This window comes from Acomys russatus, chromosome 14 (genome assembly GCF_903995435.1).
Source record: "Acomys russatus chromosome 14, mAcoRus1.1, whole genome shotgun sequence".
NCBI lineage: Eukaryota > Metazoa > Chordata > Mammalia > Rodentia > Muridae > Acomys > Acomys russatus.
In genome coordinates, this window is record NC_067150.1 from 47,596,906 (window position 1) to 47,621,268 (window position 24,363).

Here is a 24,363-nt window from a genome sequence, read left to right on the forward strand (position 1 = left end):
TTGTAGGGGGCTCACACATAAAATGTTAAAACACCAGGTAGATTTGTTAGGAAAAAGACTGAAATCCTCAGGGTAATATATGTGACAAACCAATATATAACCAAGGAACTTTGTGTTTGAAGATAACATCAGATACTTGCACTGTCTGGCCCCTTGCCACACCCTTTCAACATTCCAAATAAAAGATGGAAGCTTCAGGGGCTGGAGAGATGGCTCAGAGGTTAAGAGCACTGACTGCTCTTCCAAAGGTCATGAGTTCAATTCCCAGCAACCACATGGTGGCTCACAACCATCTCTTCTGGCCTGCAGGCAGAATGCTGTATACATAATAAGTAAATAAAATTAAAAAAAAAAAAAAAAGATGGACGCTTCACACTGGGACCCTATTTCTAGAAAGACATAATTTAATACTATGACAACAACTCCAGAAATCTTTTCTTCCTGCATCAAAGAACACCTACAATTAATCTTCTCTCTCTACTTCTACATAAAACACCACTTACCACATGCGCCTCTAACACCTCATCTCAATCACTATTTTCTATTAAATATCCTAATAGTTCTATCTGTATGCTGCTCCCGCTGTTAATGTCCTTTCTCCTGTCTTCCACATATGATTTTAGCATGATTATTCTGCAGTTAGCAAGTGTGATTTTCATTGTTTTCAGGCTTGATCTACAATTACCTAGAATGTGCTTCTGGATGCATTTATGAGGGTACTCTGAAAAAAGTTGGGGGATTTTTGTTGTTTTTTTCTTTGGGTTTTGTTTGTTTGTTTTGAGGGGTTGTTGTTATTTTGGGTTTGTTTGTTTGGTTGGTTGGTTTTGCTTTGTTTTTGTTTTGTTTTCTGGTTGCTTTGGTTTTTCAAGACAGGGTTTCTCTGTGTAGCCTTGGCTATCCTGGACTCAATGTATAGACTAGGCTGGCCTTGAACTCATGGAACCATCTGCCTGCCTCTGCCTCTCTGAGTGCTGGGATTGATTAAAGTCGTGTTTTCTAGAGAAAATTTTAACCTAATTTTGCAATTCAAATTTTTGTTGTTTTGTAGACCTGGGAATCTAAGCAGGGCCTTACACATGGCAGACAAGGACTCTACCACTAGGCTACCCCCCCCCCCCCACATTCTGCAATTTAACATCTTACTTTTAAGTAGAAGGGGAAAAGTGAGAAAACAATCTATTTTTTATATTCCTCTGTGTGTGCGCGCGTGTGCGTGCACACATTTGTGGAGGTTGCGAACAACTTTTAGGAGTTGTTTTTTAAGAGTTGTTTCTTTCCTTCTTCCACATAAATCCCAGAGGGCTCAGGCATACAAGCACGAGGATCTAAGTTCATATCCACAGGGCCAACATAAAAAGCTGAGAGCAGCAGCACAGATCTTTAATCCCAGCGCTGGGGAGGCAGAGAGAAGAGGGTCCTCGAGCCTGCTAGCCAGTTGGTTTAGCTGAATCACTGAGCTCCAGGTTGAATGAATGACTGTCTCAAAAATAAGGTGGAGAACAGTTATGGAAGGTATCCAACACGTGTACACTAGTATACGTACCTACCACGCACATACACAATCTTGACTATAAAAGAAAGGCTATTGTATATTCCAAGCAAGTAATTATTGCATTTTATTTAGAATCACAGTTCCATGAAAAAATGAGGGCTAGTGTTGTCTGTCTTTTTTCTTTTCTTCCTTTTTTTTTTTTTTAAGATAATAGAATGGAGGTATTGAAACAAGGAGCTCACAATATAGCTCAGGCTAGCCTAGAACTCAGTATGTAGCCCAGGCTGATTCAAATTCATACACAGCAATCCTTCTGGCTCAACTCCTAGCTATTGCTGGAGCTGAGGGTGTGTGCCACCACTCCTGGTTCATGTACTGTTTCATCACTGACTTGAAACTTATGGTGATGATGGGTTTATTACCTTCACAATACCTGCAACTTATTAGATGTGAGGTGCTGTGCTGACATTTCTGACTTCGTTACTAGTCCTTGCAATAACCCTGTGAAGTTGATGTTTTTATTCCACCTGGGAAAAAAGAAATGCTTGCCCCCTAAATAAAACCCAAAGCTTAGCAAGATGGGATTCAAACCCAGATACTAATACAAATTGTCTAATATGGACTAACACAGCAACAAGTTATGTGCTGACAGTATGATACCTAGTATTTCCACAGTTAAAGCTATTTTGGTATATGTGTGGGAAGTAGAGCATCATATCCACTCAACTGTACAAGCAAAAGCAAGAAAGGGAGAAGAGGAAAAAGGGTTATATTTCAGAGTAGAAAATTCTAGAACTTGCAAATATTAAAAACTACGGCACGACCAAATGTAGCATGACCTGCTTTGGGGGTAATTGGAGCTATCCACATGTTTTGTACCTGAAATACAGTGACGGATGAGCGCATTAGAAGCTGATGCTATGTACCATACAACTTACTTCACAAAGCCAGTAGGTCTAGGTAGGATTCCCACACCATCAGCCATACCTCTAAGCCTCTTCAGCTTGCTGAGGACAACAGATCAGAATGAAAATGAGACAAGAGTATGAGCCTAATGTGAGAGCACACACCTAATGTGTGCAAGGCCTGGGTTCAATCTCCAGTACTACAACAAAGAAAAAAATATGAACTTTCTCTGTGTCCAATAAATGTTAATATTTATTGAGCAATTGTATCACACATGTCCTAAGCCCTTTGCCTATCCTAGTCCAAAAATAGCTCTGTTAATTAAGTACTGAGTTAGTTCCATTTTACAGATCAGGTAGCTAAGACACAGATAAGCAACTTGCTCAAGACCACACATAAAGACAAGGCAGTGCCAAGATTCCAACAAGGAAGTTACTTCACTGCAGATCCAAAATTCTTAAACAGGCCAAAGACTGCCTCTCAGCTTTCCCTGACACAAGACAGGTAAATTCCAGCAATTTCTTCCAAGATGCTACAGCCAAAAGGAATTTTGCCTCTGTAAGAATAAGCTCAAAATGTCTGCAAGGACTGGATATGGTAGCACAGACCTTTCATTCCCAGCACCTCAGAAGCAAAAGCAAATGGATTTCTGTGGATTTGAGGCCAGCCTGGTCTATATAGCATAGCAAGTTCCAGACCAGACAGAGCTACATCATGAGACCCTGTGTCGAGGGGGAAGGAGGAAGAAGAGGAGAGAGAAGAAGAGAGGAAAGGGGGGGGGAGGGAGAGGAGGTAATTGTTGTAGTTTTTGTTGACTAGGACTCTGATGGTTTCCGTGCCATACCAAGATTTCAGTTTAATGTCACAGGGTTCTGAATAGACCCTGGATCTTCAGCCTCACAGGCTCAGAAGACTCCTTCATCACTTCTCTCTGTGTCCTTGGCTAAGCTGAGTAGTAGAAATCCTCTTGGTAACTGGGGCAACAAGTTACACTGCTGTGAGGTCACCCAGCCCTGGGCTGTTGACATGGGACTACATAAAATCAATACACCTTTACATAAAAATAGGAACATAGTCTCTTGGCTCTAAACAAGATCTGTGCATTAAAGATCTCACTCTCTGTGTGGGGCTGTTCACATATCACTCAATTAACAATAGTTACTAAAAATGTAGCTATATACCAGCACCATTTTCTTTTTAAAGACTGCTTCAAGTATCTCAGGCTGGTCTTGAACTTGCTATGTAGGCAAGGGATAACCTTGAACTTCTGTGTGCTGGAAACCCAGCTCTTCTGATAGGTAAACACTCTACAAGCTGAGCTATGTAATCCACCCTACTATTCAAAATGATGAAAAACAAACACCTTTGAACAAGAGGCATGAACTCAGAAGCTCTAACAGTTCCTAAAAACAAGTCAGGAAAAAAAATCCTGAAATGAGGTAGTCACTGGAAGTAGGCTGAACACTATAGACAAAGATACATACTCTACAACTCACTTACGATAAGTGTGCTTTATAGATTAACAATCACAATAATATTCTTAAAAAACAAGCCACTACTAATGCACTGTCAAGCTGCATCACTGTGTGATGGCTGCTCTTAGTTGTCAACTTGACTGCATCTGGAATTAACTAAACCCAAAGCTGCCAGGTATACTTGTGAGAGACTTTTCTTGATTGGATCATTTGAAGTGGAAAGACCCACCAGACTGTCTGGTAGCAGCCTATATAAAAGAAGGTCTTGTTCTTTGATTGTTTGCCCTCACTCTCAGTGGCAAGTTCATTCCCTCACCGGCATTAGAGCCTACTTCTTCAGGATGCTGGCATATACTGAAGACCAGCTGAGACATCCAACTTGTGGGCTGAACAAGCATTAGATTCTTGGATATAAGAGACAGCTGATGTTGGAATGGTAAGGCCACACCGTGTAAGCCACTCTACTAAGTTATAGATAGATAGATAGATAGATAGATAGATAGATAGATAGATAGATAGAAAGAAAGGTACATACATACAGACAGACGGGTGTGTGGGAGGATGGATGTATGGATGGATAGACAGACAGACAGACAGACAGTCAGTCAGCTAGATAGATAGAAGATAGATATTCATTCTTGCAGTTCTGTTTCTCAGGGAAACAAAGCTCTGGTCATGCCTGTAGAGTCTAGATTGGATTAATTGGGGTGGGAAGATTCACGCTATATGGGGGAGGCCTTAGACTGACTAAAAAGAAAACAAGCTAATCCTAGCATTCATCTCTCTGCTTTCTGAATCAGACACAATGACACTGTTTTATGAGGCTCACTTCATTTGAAACAGATAAAAGCAAGCCACTTTATTAAAAAAGAAAAGAAAAAAAACTAACAAATGAGAAATATCCGAATTTTCAATAGCAGCAGATGACTCAGTGAGTAGGCAGTTATAAACCCTGAGCTGATGCTAGAAAAAGCTAATGTTTTCATGAACATTTTCAAATGATGGCTTGGGTGGGTATTATTATTCGCTCTGCATTATGCTGTTGTTTTACTGTGAAGCATTTCTGAAGCACCGAATAACTCTCAGAGGAAGAAGACCATGCTTCTCCCATCATAATAGAAATAAGAAAGCCAACTCTTACATGGTCTTTTCTGAAGACCAGAATTATATTCCAAGTACTCCAATGGGCTTGTGTGTGCCTCTTAAACTCTGTGGATTTTTACATTGATAAAGATTGACTGTAGAAGAAAGCAGTCAAGCCCATTGCACAATTCCAACAAAAAGATTGTATTTTCTAACAGCAGTGGAGATGTTTACGCGCTAGCTATATTTTAAATAAACATACTGTAGGCAGGGTGTGTGCATGTGTGTGAGTGCAGAGGCCAGAGAAGGATGACAGGTGTCCTGCTCTTTCACTCTGTACCTTACTCCCTTGAGACAAAGTCACTCACTACTTGCTATTTTCAGCTAGAATGGTTGGCCAACAAGTCCCAGCAATTCTCCTGTCTCCACTCCTTCCCCTGAACCCCAGCACTAGGGCTGTGCATGGCCGTTTGGCTTTTACATGGTAAATGAGAATTCAAACTCAGGTCCTCATGCTTTCGCAGAAAGTGCTTTTACCAACTGAGTCACTTCCTGGTCCTAAGAAGTACTGTCAAAGCAAGTTACTTCATAGCCCAGGCCCTGAACTCACAATCCTCCTGCCTCACTCAGGAGCTCAAGTAGCTGGAATTGCAGGTTTGTGACGCCAGACCTAGCCATACTCAGCTTCTGAATTCAATGTGGATCTAATGTCCTTATTTTGGTGAAGCACGTCCTGATAACCAAAAAAAGACAGGTTTATCTCAAATAGAACAAAATGCAGTTTATTAATGCTGTAAGTTTCTTTTTTCATGCCACGAATTAAAAGCAAAACTTGTTGAACAGTCTTCTGTTGCTGGGCATGGTGATGCATGCCTGTGATTCCAGCACTTGCAAAACCCAGGGCAGTTTGCACAAATTGCAAGGCAACCTGGGCTACACAGCAAGGCTATATCTAAGGTGAGAAAATCGATTTTTTAAAAAATTACTTTTCCATTAAAAAATACAATGAACAGCTAACAAATTTTTCATACTATCCAATTCACTTAAATTTTTTTTTTCAGATTTATTTGGGGGGGGGGGAGCAAGTTGGGATTTTGTTGTTGCTGTTGTTTTTTTAGATGTGTGGGTATTTTGCCTACATGAATGTCTGCGTATCTTGCGCATGCCTGGTGCCAGAAGAGGGGGTTGGAGCCCCTGAAACTGGAGTCAGAGATGATTATGAACCACCATATGGGTGGTGGAAATTGAACCCTGGTCCTCTAAAAGAGCAGCCAGTGCTCTTAACTGCTGAGCCATCTCTCCAATATCACCTAATTCATTTTTTAAAAGAGAGAATTACTTTAATTGTTGCTTTTTGAGCCCTGGTCTCCTTGTAGCACAGCATGATCCTGAACTTCTGGTGTGGCCTCCCCCTTATGAGTGTTGAGATCACAGGCATGTACAATGCAAGAGCTCATGCTTAGCAAGGACTGTCCCATCTGATCTACATCCCAGCCCTGGTTGTCACTCTTATAATTAATAGATTATTATGTGTATGCACACAGAACTGTAAAGCAGGTGTACTATGTGCATTATGCACTTACTTACTCCATGAGGGCATCCCCTCCAAAGATGGAGCCAGAGCACTTGTTTTCCTCAGGTATCAACTACAGGTGCACTTGCAAACTCTTAATTATGTGAATTCCCAGAAGATGGAATTCTTCTTAGAGAACATTCTGAGAATTTTAAGTAGAACTTCCAATTGGCTTTTAGACAACTCCAACTTTAACACAGATGTGTGACATGATGGTCTACAAATATGCAAATATAAAATTTTATCGAGACAAAGCTTTAAAAACAACTCTCATGAGGCACAAAAATGAGCATTTCAGCATCCACAGGGCAACTTGGTTTTGCTGTTTTATTCTCATATAACCCTCCAGAGTCCCTGTGAAGTGATGGTTTATTGCATATTATGGGCGAAATTATTCGTTCTAGAACTGTGCTAACAGTACCCAAATGTGGCTGAGCACTTAAAATGCAGTTGGTCTGAACTGAGATGGGCTGTACTTAAAAAATATACCACAAAAAAATAAATTTATACCACGAAATTTGAAGACAAAAAGAAAAATTAAAATTGTAGTAAGGAAAAAAATTTTATTCAATTAAAATACATCACAAAGATTTGTTTCATCTACTTGTACTATTCAAATGTGAGCTCTAGAAACTAAAAATTACCTATCTGGCTGATACTGATTCTACTAGACAACACTGCCAAGAGATCTGAGACATATATTTTGAAACTCTCTACACTACTAATAGGTCCTCTCTGATTGTCAGTTCTGAACATCAGAGAAGTGAGATTTTTTAAATGATATATTATCAGGAAAAAAAGGTTTATCAGTTATTAAAAGGAGGAGCTACTTCAAATATTCATTTAGCTTATAAAGTGTAGTTTAACAGTATGAAAGAATAAAAAGAAAAATAGCAATTTTTCTAAATGAAAAGAATTCCCTCAACTAAGCATGGGTTTGTATATCCTAAAACACTCCATCTCCCACATGCCTGTCACTGGGTGGCTAGCTCATTCTACTGATTGTCACTGGGTGGCTAGCTCATTCTACTGATTGTCACTGGGTGGCTAGCTCATTCTACTAATTGTCACTGGGTGGCTAGCTCATTCTACTGATTGTCACTGGGTGGCTAGCTCATTCTACTGATTGTCACTGACATAAACCATATTCCTACTTTACTTAGTATAATATCAAGTAGATATTTTGAAATGTATATATACACCAAATTATGAGCATTAATTATCTCTAGATGGAAGGACAGAGTTTCTTTTACTCTATGCTCTACTTTAGACTTTTTTTTTTCCTACAGCAATAATTTTTCCTATTTTAAAAGCTATTAGTTGGGGTAGGAGGTGCTGAAAAGATGGCTCAGCAGCTAAGAGCATACATTGTTCTTGCAGAAGGCCCAAGTTCAGTTCCCAGCAACAGCACTACGAAGCTCGCAACCCCTTGTAACTATAGCTCTAGGAGATCTGACACCTTCTTCTGGCCTCGGTGAACAAATACATTCATGTGCACATATGATCTCCCCCCCCACAACATACACCCATAATTACAAATAGAAATAAAATTTTCAAAGAGCTTTTTTTTCCCCCTGAGACGGAGTTTCATTCAATATGTAGACTAGGTTGACATGGAACCCTTAGAGATTAACCGGTCTCAGCCTCTTGAGTGATGAGACCACAGCTGGCTTTTTAAAAGCTATTAATATGCTGGGTGATGGTGGTGGCAGCAGCTCATGTCTTTAATCCCAGCGCTGGGAAGGAAGGCAAAGGCAGGTGGATTTATGAGTTTGAGGCCAGCCTGGTCTACAGGGTGAGTTACAGGACAGCCAGGGCTACAGTAAGTAGGGTTTCAAGAGAAACTATGTCTTGAAAAAAACAAAACAGCAACAAAAATAATAATTCTAATAATCTATTTTTATATGTGTGGTTTAATATGTAATGTCAAACTACACTTCAGATCTTCAGCTGAAAAAGATGTAGAGAATTAGAGGGAAGTCTTTATGTACAGCAGGACTTGTCTGGCTTAATAAGATAGCAAGTCCATAAAAATACAGACCACGCAGACCCAGAAGAGGTGCAGGCCCAGAGGAGATAAGAGAGGATTAGCATTCAGTCCTTTGTAAAACCCTGTCTTGCCTTTTGCAAAAGAATATAAAACATGGCTTTTCCCCAGTGACACGATTCTTTGCTAGACATTTGGAACACAGAACTAGAGGAAAGAACTACAAGTCAAAGTCTTCTTACATGTGTTTCATTTAAAAATACATAAGATAAAATGAAAGAATCCAAAAGTTCAACTCTTTAAATTAGGCATTACTGTATTTATAGACTATTTCTGTGCTGCTACTGATGTGGTTTGGAGATTCACAGATGCTAGCATTCCACAAGCTTCATTTGTATGGAAAGGAGCATAAAAGGAGCGACTTAAATGTGTTCTTACACGGGGTGGATCAGGAAAGGTTATCAAACGACAGCTTTCTCCTCTCTCCCTCTCATCACTCAACACACTAATGTCCCTGTGCAATCTGAAAACCAACAAGCTCTCTTAACTCCAAGATGAATAGTTCACTTATAATCCAGGAGTTTTCTTGAAATATTTCGTTGTAGAGTTACTACTGTGGTTATCACTGTCCCCAAAAGGTAGAGATTTAAAAAAACAAAAACAACAACAAAAACAAAAAAAACAAAAAAACAAAAAAACGCGAAGCATTAGCAAAACACTTTCTACTGTTTCACCAGTAGCTTAAGTATTCCCTCACACAAACTTCCACAATTCCACCTATTGCCTATCCAAATAAAGTCCCAAGTACTGCACCACACCTGTGAGGAGGGCAGATTATTTTTAAAGATTTATTTATTTACTTATTATTTATACAATGCTCTGCCTGCATGTACACCTTCAAGCCAGAAGGGGACATCAGATCACATAGATGGTTGTGAGCCACCATGTGGGTACTGGGAACTCAACCCAGGGCCTCCTGAAGAGCAGCCAGTGCTCTTAACCTCTGAGCCATCTCTCCAGCCTGAGGAGGGAAGATTTTCATCTTTTCAGATGCCCACTGTTACACCATTTAAGAGTTGTATCATTGTTCTTCCTTTGTTAGAAAGCAACCAAATCTACTTTGATATATATTAAAGCAGAAGCCCTGACTTTAAACAAGGAAAAAATGCTACAGCCAACCAGATGTGGATAAAAATGTAAATAAATATACTGGAAAACTACAAAGTATCATTTGTTTCTAAATATACTCATAGCATGTTTTATACTACACTATGTGATACTGACTAGGCTCCCAGCATTAGCTCATTAAAAATCCCCTCTGCCCCTGAGTAGCTGCCGCAGAAGAATCAGGACACAGAAAATGACTTTCCCAAGGCTTATAAATGGCAGATGTGAGAATCAACTCCAGGCAATCTGGGCCCAAAATTCATCCATCTTGTAACCTACACACTATGCTTTCAGAGGACTCAGAGAGTAGCGTGTCCACCAGAGCCTAAGTAAGCATTTAGTAACAACCTGCTAAGCAAATGAGAGGGGGAAATGGCAAGAACAAAAACTAAAATAGAGATGGGCAGAGAAGCATGGTGGTGCACACCTGTAATCCCAGCACTCGGGAGGCAGTGGCAGGTGGATCTCTGTGGGTTCCAGGCCAGCCTGGTCTACAAAGAGAATCCAAGACAACCAGGGTTCTTGTTATACAGAGAAACCCTGGCTCAAAAAAACCAAAAACAAACAACAACAACAAAAAAAAACCAAACAAGCAAACAAACAAAAAGCACTAAAATAGCTATCACCCATAATTCTGCCACATCACTATAACTGTTCCCTGATAGCTCCTGTCAGTGTTTTCTTCTGGTACACAAATGGGGTTTCTTTTCTTCAACTAACACTTAGCACATGTGATTTTCTAGAAAGCTAAAAGCTTTTAAGATACTAGTCTCAGCATTTTAGAGTAACAGTTGATCTGATTTATATTTGAAGTCTTTGTTTCTCTGCGTGACATATGTTAATGTCATCCACAACCCCCATAACATAAGTGTGAACATTGCCACCATCTTACAAATGAGGCTGAGGCACTGTTAGGAAACTAAGTTAAAATCACGCTGTTAGCAAATAGCTGAACCATGGGTTCAAATCCAGACAGTGTGACTTCTGAAATTAGAATCCTTTATTCCTCCTAGAGGGTTGATTTATGAGCTACTTGAAAGATAGTATTTGTGTTTATACAGAGCCTAACGTGAGGGAGTTACCACGCAGATTTATTTTATTTTGACCTAAGTCTGACTTGGACAACTGAAGTTTTTAGTATCTTATATTTTCTCAAACAAGCTAATTAAATCTTCAAGTATCTTACAAGATCCCTTCATCCAGCAAGCCTTTATCTAAGGGCTAGGGACTGAGTTAACAGTCTGCACTTCACAGAGTTCATTCCAGTCAGCACGGAAGCATGCTTAGGTTTCTCACAACTAATAAATCCAACAAAGTGGGATATAAAAATGAGTAACAGCTTTGCCAAGCATTCAGTAGTAGAACTAAGACTGCAGTCCTGTGATTACCTGCCCCTGTCCTACAAAGTGCTTAAATCTCTCGTTTTCTTATAGTTCCTGAAGAGGACAGGCACCTAAATAATTACTGGATAGGTATGTATTGCCCTGCTTCAGGCAATACACGCTATCAATGCGTGTCTACCTATTTTTACTAGAAAGTGAGAGATGTTTTACTAAAACCTCAGTTTACTAGGCTGCATGTTTGAATTACTTTTACATTTATAAATTTGTATTTTACATTTGACTTTAATAACCAAATGATAAATGTGGCTAAGACCATCTGTAAAAGAAGTTGAAATTTTTTAAATAAGTAAGCATATCCAGATTGTTAATATTATGAAGTATTAATACTATTAATTATTATTTAATGTTAAATATTTAATAACTAAATAATACTAAAGCTGATCCAGATATTGGATGTTAGATATTAAAGCATCCACTTTAATAAATAAGCATATCCAGAAGATGATTGATATTTATGTGGAAATATTTATTGTATCTTGTCTTATGTCAAATCTTATTGTGAAAAGGTGACAGAGGCTAGGTGTGGTGGCACACACCTTTAATCCCAAGCCCTGCCTAAGGCAGAGGCAAGCGGATCGCTGTGAGTTCGAGGCCAGCCTGGTCTACAAAGCAAGTCTAGGACAGCCAAGGCTACACAAAGAAACCTTGTCTCAAAACAAAAAACAAAAAACAAAGAAAAAGAAAAGAAAAGAAAAAGAAAAAAGGAAAGGTGACAGAGATCCAAAAGTTACAGTCAAGTGCAGGGCCAGAGAGTTGGCGCAGAAATCAAGAGCACATGCTGCTCTTCCAGAGAACTCAGGTTTGATTCCCAGAGCCTGCATGGCAATTCACAACTGTCTGTAACTCCTGTTCCAGAGAATCCGACATCCTCTTCTAGCCTCCTCCAGCACCAAGCACACATGAGGGTCACAAAGATAAACACAAGCAAGATGCTCATACACATGAAAACATAAAACAAAAGTCAAATGCAACAGAAACACTCCTAGCCAACACAGCACTATGAGTCTTAATTGGAAGCCTCTGAACATGGGTACAGTTATCAAACCAAAGACCTTATAACAGAAATGAGAAATGAGGGAAGACCCTAAAAAGCTAAAGTCAAAACATCCAACTTTAGGCTGGCTGATAATTACTAGTGTGTACATGAAACCTTGGTATATTTCTGAACTGAGAAATGTTTACACAAATATTTAAATGGAGCTTGAGTTCATCCTTTCTTTGTCTCTTTCCTCCCCAATCCCCTTCTTAAGATAGAGCCTCACTGTGTAGCCCTGGCTGACCTAGAACTCACTATGTAAACCAGAATGGCCTCAAACTCACAGTTGCCCACCTGTTTCTGTCTCCTGAGTACTGTTTCTTCTGTGCCTTTCTCTACCAAGCTCTAGCAGTACTTAACGTCTATATGATTATCTGGTATTTCCCTCCTATTGCTCTTCTCTTTGTAAATCTATAGTCTATCTTACCCTAGGTTGTAAACTACAGAGGGAGGGGGAGCAATGTTCACCCAAGCACACCTAAGTATCTTGAAGATATTAAGTACTGAGTAAGTATTTACTAATGATGGATATGGCACTCATCCTATAGCTATATGCAGACAAATGGCCCCTCCTCACCTCTCCGACTGGAACAATCCATTGGCAAGTCTTTGAGTCTCTTCTCTTCTTTAGCTACACATATCTCAGGTGAGCTAATGTCTACATTGAGAATTCAAAGTATGCCTGGCCTGGAACAGTCTACTGAGAACTCTAGCTTGGTAAATTAAGTTCAACTGCTGAACTTCTCTCTCTGATGTGGCGTCTACTAAGGATTCCAAGCACTTACCAGTGTGTGGCAATGCATGCCTTTTATCCCAGGACTCAGAAGGCAGACACAGGCAGATCTTTAGGAGTAGGAAGCCAGCCTGGTCTACACAGGAGTTCCAGGCAGCCGAGGGTACATGATAAGACCTTGTATGAAAACAACAACAACAAAGACAACAACAACAACAACAACAACAACAACCAACAAAACCCTTAATAATCTGCAACAGAATTTCTGGGCTCTCCATGGAAAGCTCCTTTTGTTCTGCTCTGCACCATATTCAATTCCATCCTTCTAGGTGCCTAGGAAAAAAAAAATCTTGAGTTAATTCCTGACCCCCTCCCCCTTTTCACCCTCTTTATCCAAATTCATCAGCAAACCTTTTGCACCCCACACACCAGGTTAGAATAGAATCACTATGAACACATGCAAGTTTTTATATACAGGAATAAAAACAGACACATGAGATATTATGTGTATTTCCTACCTCTGCCTAGAAGCATTACAGTACAGCAACTTCAAAATACCATTCTCCAATAAAAAGAACTAGGGCTCACTGAACAGTTGACTGATTCCAGGGCTAGAGAAGAATAAACAAGATGAGAATGGGCACTCACACACTCACAAATGATAGGAACATCAGCGGACACGAGGTCAAGCTAACAGAGCTCCCGATGGCCAAGCCAGAGTAATTTGGAATAATGCTGTCATTACATCGTAACTGTAAGGATAAAATACTCATGAGCTTAAGCTAATGTGCACGATTAGAGACAGATGGACAAACCTCCTTACAAAATCCAAGTTAATAAATGTTCAAACAATGATAGGCTGGCGAGATCTCGGGCTGCTCCTCCAGAGGGCCCAGGCTTAATTCCCAGCACCCACATGGTAGCTCATAACTGTCTATACTCCAGTCCCAGGGATCCAATACCCTCTTCTGGCCTCTGCAGGCACCAGGCAAGTTCATGATGCACAGACATATACATACAGACAAAATACCTACACACATAAAATAAACAAAAGTATTTAAGAGTAATAAATAAATGTGGAAAAAAATCAGAGAAACACAAAAGTATCTTCAAAACACAACAGTAACTATTACAAGCAAGATCTACTGATGGATGAATCTTAGAATCCATGGGCAGAAATGAGACAGTGGCAAGTTTCCAGTCTAATGGTGAAGCCTTGAATCCGAACGATTGGGAGGCAGAGGCAAAGCTCTGTGAGTTTGAGGCTAGCCTCGTCTACATAGTGAGTACCAGGCCTCCCAGGGAGCTAGTGAGTTTCTGTCATAAACTAATTGACTAATTAATTAATTACCAGTCTAAGTATGTTAGAGGGTATCAAATTCAGGGCCAGCTGCCTCATCAGGTAAAAGCACTTGCAAGTCAGGCCCTATAACTTCAGCTGAATGCCAGGATCCCGCCTGGTAGGAGGAGAGAAGCAACTCTCAAAAGTTGAACTCTAGGGCTGGAGAGAGAGCTCCGTGGTTTAGAACACTTGCAGAGAACCCATGTTCAATTCCCAGTGGCCACACGGTGGCTCACAACAACTCCAGTTCCCGGTGCCTTCTTCTGGCCAGACACGTACATGGTACATAATACATGTATGTAGGAAAAACACACATATAAAATAAATCTAAAAAAGAAAAATAAAACGTTTTCCTCTGACTTCCACATGCACGCTGTGGCACATGTCATTGCATACACACACAAAATCAATTAAAATGTAATAAAATATAAAAAGAAAAAACACAAAGCAATCCTAAATTATAGAAAATCTTTTCAAATGCCTGACGAGTACTCTGTGTGTGTGTGTATATACAGGTGCACCAAGTTGTCTTCCTCCAGTGCTTCTCCACTTACTTTTTTAAAATGATAATAAACTATGCTTTCATACAGAAGACAGTAAAAGCAGAGGCTATGAAAGGAGTAACTGAAGAGTTAAACACTGAAACTAAATCTACTGCTATGTAAAATACATTATCAAGACAAGACAAGCAATACTCTAAGGGAAAAAACATTAATAAGACATAGCTTCTGAGAAAGAACTTTTATCCAAAGTAGACAAGAAAAACTTAGAAACTAGAAAAGGAGTAATCCAATTGAAAAACCAGGAAAAATAATCTGCTCAGACAATTCTTCAAAGGTGACATCTTGTTTTTTTCAGACAAAGTCTCTCACTGAACCTGGAGCTCATCAGCCGAGGTAACTGACTGACTCACCAATGAGCTCCAGGAGTCTCTGTCTGCCTTTGCACCGCCCCCCTCCACTCTCTCTCTCTCTGCTGAGGTTACAGAGCTGCATGCATACCTCATATGCCTGCCTTTTATTTTTATGTGCGTTCTAGAGATTCAAACTCAGGTCCTCACACTTACACAAGCATTTTTACCAACTGTGCCGCCTCCTTAGCCCCCTGACCTGTATTCTTTAATAGGACCAAGGTCACAAAAGACCAAGAAACTGCCACACAACCAAAGAGATAGAGAACTGACAGCAACACAAAGAGGAATGTTGTAAACAGAATGCAAAAAACAAAAAAACAAAAACAAAAAACAAAAAAGTTGAGGCACCACACCAACGTCAACAGCTTGATAAGCTACTCCAATGCTTAGCGTGTTAACTTTACAGGAAATGTGGTGATAACTACTCATCAGTGGTTCATAATGCAAACAGTTTTGTGCACAGTCTAGAGATATTTCTGACTGAGACAAGTTGGAAAGATGATACTAACATCTATTGGAAAGAAATCAGAGATGTGCCCCGCAGTGGTGTCGTACAACTTTAATCCCAGCACTCGGGAGGCAGAGATAGGCAGACCTCTGACAAGGCCAGACTGGTCTACAGAGCATGCAGGAGAGCCAGCTCTACACAGAGAAACACGGAGAAAGAAAAGAAGAAAGAAATCTGAGATGCCACTTAACTCCTAAATATACAAGGCAACACACACAATAAAGAATTATCCAGTTCAAAATATCAGTAGTGCTAAGGTTGGCAAACATTGATATAAAGGAACTCTGGGATTTGTGCAACTCCTCCATGGTTCTAAAATTTTCTAAAAATAAAAAGCTAAGAAAAAAGTCCAGTTCTAATCACTTTTCATTAATTCCCTGGCGGGTACAAGACACTACAATCTCTTAATTAGATTCTTTTTTTAGCAGTGCTAGAGCCCAAACCCAGGACCCTGAATATGCTAGGCAAACATGCTACTATTGAGCTATACCCCAAGTCCCAGCTTAACTAAAATTTTTGTTTGTTTTTGAGGCAGGGTCTCACTATGTAGCCCTGACTGGCCTGGAACTAACCAAGCTGGAGTGGAGCTCACAGAAATCCCCTGCCTCTATCTTACAAGTGTACTGGGATTAAATGTGTGTGCCACCACACTGAGTTCATTAAGTACAATTTTTAAGAAAACCCCCTAGCTAGTCTTGCTTCTAGTCTCTCTTCCTTAGATGACTTTCACTATAGTAGTCAAACCAAACCCCCTGAAGTAAAACCTACTCTCAAGCAGGTGAGTTGGCTCAGTCGGGGAAAGGGTGTTTGTCACCAAGACTGACAAGCCAAGTTCGGTCCCTAAGACTCACATGGCAGGAGAGAACTAACTCTCATATGTATATCATGTATCACACACAATACAAACACAATTAATTAATTAGATGATTAACTAAATATTTAAAATGTGCTTTCAAACCAGGCATGATAGTGCATGCCCTTAGTTCCAGCAGCCAGGAGGCTGAGGAAGGAGAATCGATATGAGCTCAAAGACAGCTGACATCACCTATCAATACCTTTTCTCAAGAAAAAAAGTAAAAGCCGGCTCTCTTTGGCATCCCTGTATCCCTCTTTCTTGCTTTATTTTCTCTCCAGGACAACTTCTGTCTAGTTCACTATTATGCCCTTTGTATCTAGGGCAGTACCTGGGACACACTTAACGCTCCTCAAATGTGTTATAATGATATACCTCAGAAATTCCAAATTAAATACCTCAATGTTTTTCTTCTACTTTCTATGCACTGTTATATTTTCAATATTACCCCTTTACTTCAGAAGAATATGGTTTGGGAATAATGTGGGGGCTTTGAATACCAGTTCCATTACTTGACAGTTTGAGTTGGATGAGTTATTAAACCTCTTTAATCCTCACTTTCTTCATCTACGGGATAGACAAAGGCAAGCACAGAAGGATCATAAGACACAGTGGGGTTAGACTTAGGATTATAGTCCTAAAGTGTACAGCAAGCCAGGTGCAGTGGTGCAAGCCTTTAATCCCAGCACTCAGAGAAGCAGAGGAAGGCGGACAGCTGTGAGTTCAAGGGCAGGCTGGTCTATTAAGCGAGTCCAGGCTACACAGCCAAGGCTACACAGAGAAACCCTGTTTCAAACACACAAACAAAAGTTTACAGCAGATAGCTGGTACTCTTAACACCTCTTCACTGGCTCTTCAGCTTTACGCGTATTCTATGTTTTCTGGGGTGGGATTTATAATGGTACCTATATCCTTTCATGCCCTTCATTTTTCTCCAATCAGACACTCCTTCCAGGTTATCTGCTTATGATCCATCATGGACTCCACGATTCTTCATAATTCTGGGTATCCGTAATTCCCTAACTACCCTCCGTTATCTCTACCAAATGCCTATCTACAAAGCAGCTGGTAATGACCGGGGCTCTGAAACTTGCCAGTAAGGTCTGAACTCTCAGTATTCATCTTACAAACAAGGAGCATCATGGTAAGAAAAGGGTCCTGTGAATACTGAATAGATTCTCCAGATATAATTACTCTGAATACAACTGAGAAAAATCAAACAGCCATGTCAATAAACCCAAACCCAGCTTCTAACAGCTTCTCACTGTTCTTCCGTTCCCTGGACATTGTCTGCCTCTCTGCTCTCCAGCATCTCCTGTAAGTCACTCCAAACTCACGTACTCTAGTCAAGCGCAGGTCTACCAACTCCCTTTCATTCGTCGTGGCTAACTGAAATCACATTAAGACAATGCTATCAAGTCTTTCCCTTCCCTCTCCCTATCAGGTTCAAACTTACTTACGCTGCTACCCATCAATCTTTACCTCTTCTTCTACTCAGTGAAAAGTAATAGTTCCCATTAGTGATGGCTATTCTTAGTTGTCAACTTGACTACGTCTGGAATTAACTAAAACCCAAACAGGCTGAGCAAGCCATGAGGAGCAAGCCAGTAAGCAACACGCCTCCATGGCCTCTGCATCAGTTCTGGCTCCCGGGTTCTGCCCTATTTGAGTTCCTGTCCCGACTTCCTTCATTGATGAGCAGTGATTTGGAAGTGTAAGCCAAATAAACCCTTTCCATCCCAAGCTGCTTTTGGTCTTTGTGTTTATTACATCTTAACTAAAACACCCAAGGCCACAATCTCTACGTGTGCCCAGGATGTTCATGTTCACATCCGTGCTTCCTTCCCCCCTCCCCTCATGCCTTCCTCCCCGTTCTTCCTCTATCCTCTCCTCTCCTCCTCTTCCACTCTTGTCACTCTTCATTGATTCCTTCCAGCTCCACATAAGCATGCCTAAGACACCCTCAAATGTATAAAAAATCATTTTAAGGCAAACTGCTTTAAATCTTCAGTATGTAGCTTCCTTATCATTTCTTTCCTAGTCCTTGGTTAAAAACACAGCACTTGCATGAGAATGGGGATAAACACTATGTAGCAAGCCAAGCTGCCCGAAGGTAGGAAGATTCAGCAGTTCAAGGTCAGCTCTGGCAAAACAGTTAACGGTAAAAAGCCAGCCTGGGCTCCCTGAGATCCCAGTCAAGAAAAACCACAAAGAAAAACATTGTATCCTTCTCAATCCAGTAAACTCTTAGCTGGCCTGAACTCTCCAACCTCCCCAGTGTATTACAATTTAGCTAACTGCTCTAAACTACTTTCAGACAACATAATCTCCAAGTCTCAGAGACTTCATTCAAACCATATCTTACTTGCCCTTTTTTCTTGCTAAGACTCAGGTTGACCACTCCTAGTCCTTGAGATATTCTCCTGCCTCAGCTTCCTGATAAACGCTCTCAGTTTCTCCGGATTTTTCTTTGTTTTGTTTTTGTTTTTTCATCCTTGGTCTACCTGGCATAGATGGTTGACTTTCCCCCTTAGCTATTGGTCTTATCTACTTAGAAGTTCCCAACACAAAAATGTGAATCATCCTTAATTTTCAGTCTTCATCTACTTATTTATTTACTCATTCGCTTGCCCTTTTATTGTGGAGAGAAACAAGGTGTCATGGTGCCCATTTGGAGGTTAGAAGTTAATTTGTAGGGGTGGGTCCTCTCCTGCAATGTACATCTCAGGGATGAAAGTGGCTTGTCAGGGTTGGCAGCAAGTACCTTTACCCACTAAACCATCTCACAGAGCCAGTCTTTTTCTATTCTATAACCTATTTGTCCAATGTACTGATAATATTTCCTAAATCTCTCCTACACCCACTCCTCCTCCTCTACACTCCATGTCAGTTCTCACCAGGAATAGTTTTTTCACTAGTCTTGCTTCTAATTGTGCCCTCTAAAATGCAGCTTTCATTTTTCTGTCAAAATGACAGGTCTAAGCCAGCTCTGATGGTATTGCAGGATGGGGGTGGGGGCTATTTTGGTTTTGTTTGCTTACTTATGAGTATAGGTGTTTTGCCTGCAGTGCTCTCTAACACCAGAAGAGGGTGTTAGATCCCCTGGAACTAGAGCTACAGATGTTTGTGAGCCACCCTGTAGGTGCCCAGAATCGAACCCAAGTCTTTTGAAAGACTTGTCTCTTCCAGCCTTGTTTTTGTTTTTCAACTAAAACTTCACAGCCTTCAAGGTGAAGTTAAAATTCCTAAGCTTGGTTTACCATCAGTGGTTTTTACTCCACTTACCCCTGTTCTAAAGCTGTGCTGTGGATGTTACAGAAAGGGAGTGTGTGTGACTATAGGTAGTCTTAATTGAAAAGTGCTAAAGTGTAAAAATACCACCAGATTCTGAAGACTTTGTATGAAAAAGAAAATGTTAAATATGTTAGTATACTGCTTTATGTTTACCTCCATTTTTACTTTTTAAAACACAGCTACTTAAAATTTCAAATCATGGGCATGGTGGCGCATGCCTTTAATCCCAGCAGAGGGATCACTGTGAGTTTGAGACCAGCCAGATCTACAAAGCGAGTCCAGGACAGCCAAAGTTACACAGAGAAACTCTGTCTCAAAAAACAAAAACAAAAAAATACATATACATATACATATACATATACATATATATATATATATATATATGGCTTATATTTATTTTCTTTTAACACAATAGCTCTAGGATAGAATATGTTTCCTCTTTCTGAACTTAGTTGATCCATATATTGTTCAAGATTAACTTGAATAACTCACTACAATTCCAGAACATCCCCCGCAACCAAGAATCCAAGTCTGAGTCAACAAGCCTTCCTCTGTACTTTCATTCACAGACACCTGTGCACACACCTGCCATATATCACATCATATTCTAATTACTGGTTACCAACTAACTCTCCTCCTAAAGTACAAGCTCCTGGCAAAAAGAGTATTACTCTATATTCAGGTCCTACCACCATGCCTGACACTTTAAAAGACAGTCAAATACTTGTCTTTTGTCAAACAAATGTGAATTTGGTCTGAAAGTTACTAGAATACTCGAATTCTCCAAGGAAAACCAGCCAGCAGGGAGGAAGCCTGTACCAGAAGTTCTAATAAGGAAAAGATTGGGGCCATAGGAATCACAGTAAAAGACAAACAAAAAGAAAAGCCACAGCCACACTTGCCTCTTAGAGTGAAAACTGGGGGTTTGCAAAAGTGATATGGAGCCTCAGACTCACACTTGCTGTGCCAGGGGCCACAGTATGGTTCCTAAACTGCTTTAACAACCCATCCAACAAAAGAGTGTGATTTGGCAGGTCACAACACAACAGCTAGGGCCCAGCACCTGTTCGCCTTAAACAGCACATCGTTACGGTTCAAAACAACAACAAATCTCTCTCCTGAAGCAAATGCTAATCTCATGATGCTTCACCATGGAGCAATTCGGAAGAGTTATTACATGAAATGTGCCAAAGCCTGAATTTATGGCTGATGCTTATTTGGCAAATATGGTTGGCACTGTTAGCTGTTAAAACGCATGTATGCAAATAAGCAAATAAAAGTTTTTAAGCTCTCATATTTAAATATTTACATTACCATAAATGTACAAAGATAAATGTTTATATGCACACGCATATAATGCATTTCAGGAACACACTTTTTAATGTGACTATCAGAAAACAGTTATGAAGTGGCATTATTTCTTTATGAGCCTCAGGACAGACTCTTCAAAATGAACTCTGACAGGATGTTAATGGGGGTACAAACACTACTGTAGAAGTTTCTCTGCACTATTGCTAGACAAAACGAATAGTCAGTACCCTACCCACTCAAACAAGCTTATCTTTCCCTCTCACCAAATCACTTCTTACAACACTGGAAACCAGCCAAACACAAATGGCATTCCCTAAATAGAGGGGGGAGAGCCAAGGACCACAAATAAAAAAGCTTTGAAGAAAATAATCTGACATTTCCCGCACATAACATAGTCATGTTACTATCTCCAAAATAGAGACATGATAAAATATTTGCTTTTCTTCCCCTCTGACTCTATGGGAAGGGGATGTTTGTTTTTTTCACATAGTTTGTAAGTGGCCATTGCCAAAACTCACTCCCAGTGGTATGCACTCTGCTTCCATTGTTAACTGTTAATCTCTGTGATAAGGCTATTAACTCCTATCTCAGAAGCCAAGAAAATGTACCTCACTTGCAATTATAATTTACTGGAAAAGTCACTAAAGAAGTACCAGGCCCTTTGGAAAGTAATTAGGGTAGTCAGTGAATTGAAAGATCTAAAATGCTCTGAGATTACAAAAGAAGCCATCCTGGAGTGAGTATCCAAGATTGCTCACGGAAAGTTTTACCCTTGTGGATAATTCAAGTTTGGGCATCCCCCCCCCCCCCGCCCCACTTTGCAGATAGCAATATGTGTTCTCTTGGCTACAACACCTCATTTACCAGGGTAGGTAAAGGGGAGATACTAAAATTCGGCAGATACGCAGCCAAACACTAGACTCGAAGCAATTCCAATTCAGGTGAAAAAGCTGCTCATGTACATCATCCAATGACCTAAAAATAGTCCTTTATGTAAGTCACTAAGTATTTAATTGAAAGTGTAACCTTACCACATTCAACAGAGGCAAAGAAAACTGTTCTGGGTTTTCTATAGTAAGGTCAATAAAAATGAAGTCATAGTTTTCCTCTAACTCATCTCTATCCTTTAACGCCAGCCTTCCTATAACTCCATTCCACAGCTCTGATTCCTAAATTTGGGTCCTTTAAAAAGCGGACTGCATAAATAAGATCTGGGGGAGCGGCGTTGGGGGGATTACTCTTTAATATCGCTTTCAGCAGTCGCTAATGTACCCCAAGAATGAAATCAAGCTCTCCAACGGATGGTGTATAAGGGGGAGGGGGGGCGACGAAAAGGGGACCCAGTTCAGATGGCAAATCCTCTTTGAAGGAGGAAAAGAAATTCCCAAGAACCCTAAGTCAAAGGGTATATGGAAAGGGGAAAAAAAAACCCTGTCTAACCCAACCTCTCAAAATTCCAAACCCCTATGCAACCTAGTAAGCCCGCGCGCGTTAGAGGCTCACCAGCCAGAGCGTGAAGTGAGTAGGCACAGAGCCACTGGTTCCGTCCTGAACGCTGCTGCAAGGCTGAGCGCCCGATCCTCCCGGGTCTGGGAGCGGGACGACAGTACAGACTTGGCAGAAGCCCTTCCTGCCCCGGCCTCCCGCGTCCAGCTTCTCTGAGGCTTCACTTTCCCCGGGAGCCTCGCAGCCCAGCCCCGGGAAGTCCCCAATCGCCAGGTTCCAACTTTCCCTCCTCTGGGGGGCGCCGCGCTACCGGGACCATCACAGCCAGGGTAGCGAGGCCTGGGCCGGCGGCGGGGGGCACGAGAGGGCTCGCGGCGCCCGCGGGGCGCGTGGGTGGCCGGGTCGCTGCAGCCCGCGCCCGGCAGGACGACCAGGCTGCAGAGCCCCTGCGGCGCCGCCCAGTCCAGATTCCCCTAGGTCCGCGTCCTCACCTCGCGGCGACCCTGGCCCCATAAGCCAGCGCGCGTGGGAAAAGGGACCCGAGGGTACGTGGGCAACCCTGCCCCCGTTACCTGAGGAGAGCACACGCCGCTGCGATGTTCACCATTGCCGCCTGTCCCGTCCCCTTTCTGGTGATCACAGCGGCCGCCACCGAGCAACTGACACAACTAACTAACTACTCGCGGCCGCGGAGTCCACAGCGCGCTCCCGGCCGCTCGCGGTCCGCCCAGCCCACCAGTCGACTTGCTCCTCCCAACCCCGCACGCCGCCCAGCCGCGCGCACCCTTGTCCGCTTCACTTCTTGAGAGAGAGCGCGCCCGCGCGCACCGAACCTCCGCGGGCTCAGAGCTTTCCACTCTGGCCCCATGGGGAGGAGTTGACAAGAGGCCACGCCTCCCCGCCTGCCAATTTCCGGAGAACAAGATCTAGAGAAGGCCTGATTGGCTGATGGGCGGAGCCAAACCTAGAGGGCGGGGCGACTGAGCTCTTGAGCCCACGTGACGGGGAATTTGGGTTCAATTAAATGCCAATGGAAAGCAACAGCCCAGGTTTGGACCTCTTCGGGGACGAGTCACCTATGTCAGCTAGTCATCAAGTACAAAATAACTGTTCTCAAAGACTGTAGTATATAAAAAGTACCAATTTAAGTCCCACTATTTTTTTTAACAGCCTTAGCAATGAAAAAAGAAAACTACATTTCCCAAGAACCTTCGCGAAAGTGAGTCTCACCTTGCGTAGTCACGTAGTCCTTCGCCGCATTGGGCAAAATAATCCCTTCATTTTTCTGAAAGTATCGGGTATAGTATTTCACGTCCCTCCTCACCGGAACAATCCTCAGTATTACCACGACAAGAGAAGTTACCTATCTGGAGGTGACTGAGTGATTAGGTTAAAGAATAAGAAAAGACACCAAAATAAAGTACTGCGGAGGAATTTCTGTCAAGCTGTGAGACGACGGTGAAGAGTGAAGGCGATTGCGAGGGGCTGAGGGAATTGTCCTCTGTACAGGGGACTTTCATTAGTCCCCAGGCCCCTGCCTGCCCCTATCGTCAGCAGGTTAGTAAGCAAGACGAGAATGGGGGTGGCCACAGCCGAGATGGCCTTCCCCCTTGAAGATCATCCCTCTTTTGCTGCTGCTGTTATTGGTTTGTCTTGGTTTAAGGCCCACTGAATGGGGGCGCCTCACTTCCGGTTGGGGGGAAGGGAGACATGCTGTCAGAGGGGAGGGGGAAATATAACTCACTTCCTGTGGGGTAGGATGATGTTTGGGGGGTGTCCAAGCCACTTCCCGTGTTGATGAGAACCAGAAAAGGTGTCACATTTGTGCCATTCTCAGAGAT

General features: G+C 41.6%; 1 protein-coding gene across 7 annotated transcripts in view; it reads right to left on the minus strand.

Moving 5' to 3' along the window:
* Peak1 (pseudopodium enriched atypical kinase 1) overlaps positions 1 to 24,102 on the minus strand; it is a 213,995-nt gene extending 189,893 nt beyond the window's left edge. For 4 of the 7 annotated variants that reach the window (XM_051156504.1, XM_051156497.1, XM_051156499.1 and 1 more), the window contains exon 1: positions 23,095 to 23,282. The gene's annotated coding sequence lies outside the window, so the exon portion shown is untranslated. Of the gene's footprint in view, positions 1 to 90; positions 177 to 23,094; positions 23,283 to 23,306; positions 23,371 to 23,752 lie in introns of those variants that run through there. The other 3 variants (XM_051156500.1, XM_051156501.1, XM_051156502.1) reach the window with 3 other exon arrangements.
* Positions 24,103 to 24,363: the final 261 nt, after the last annotated feature.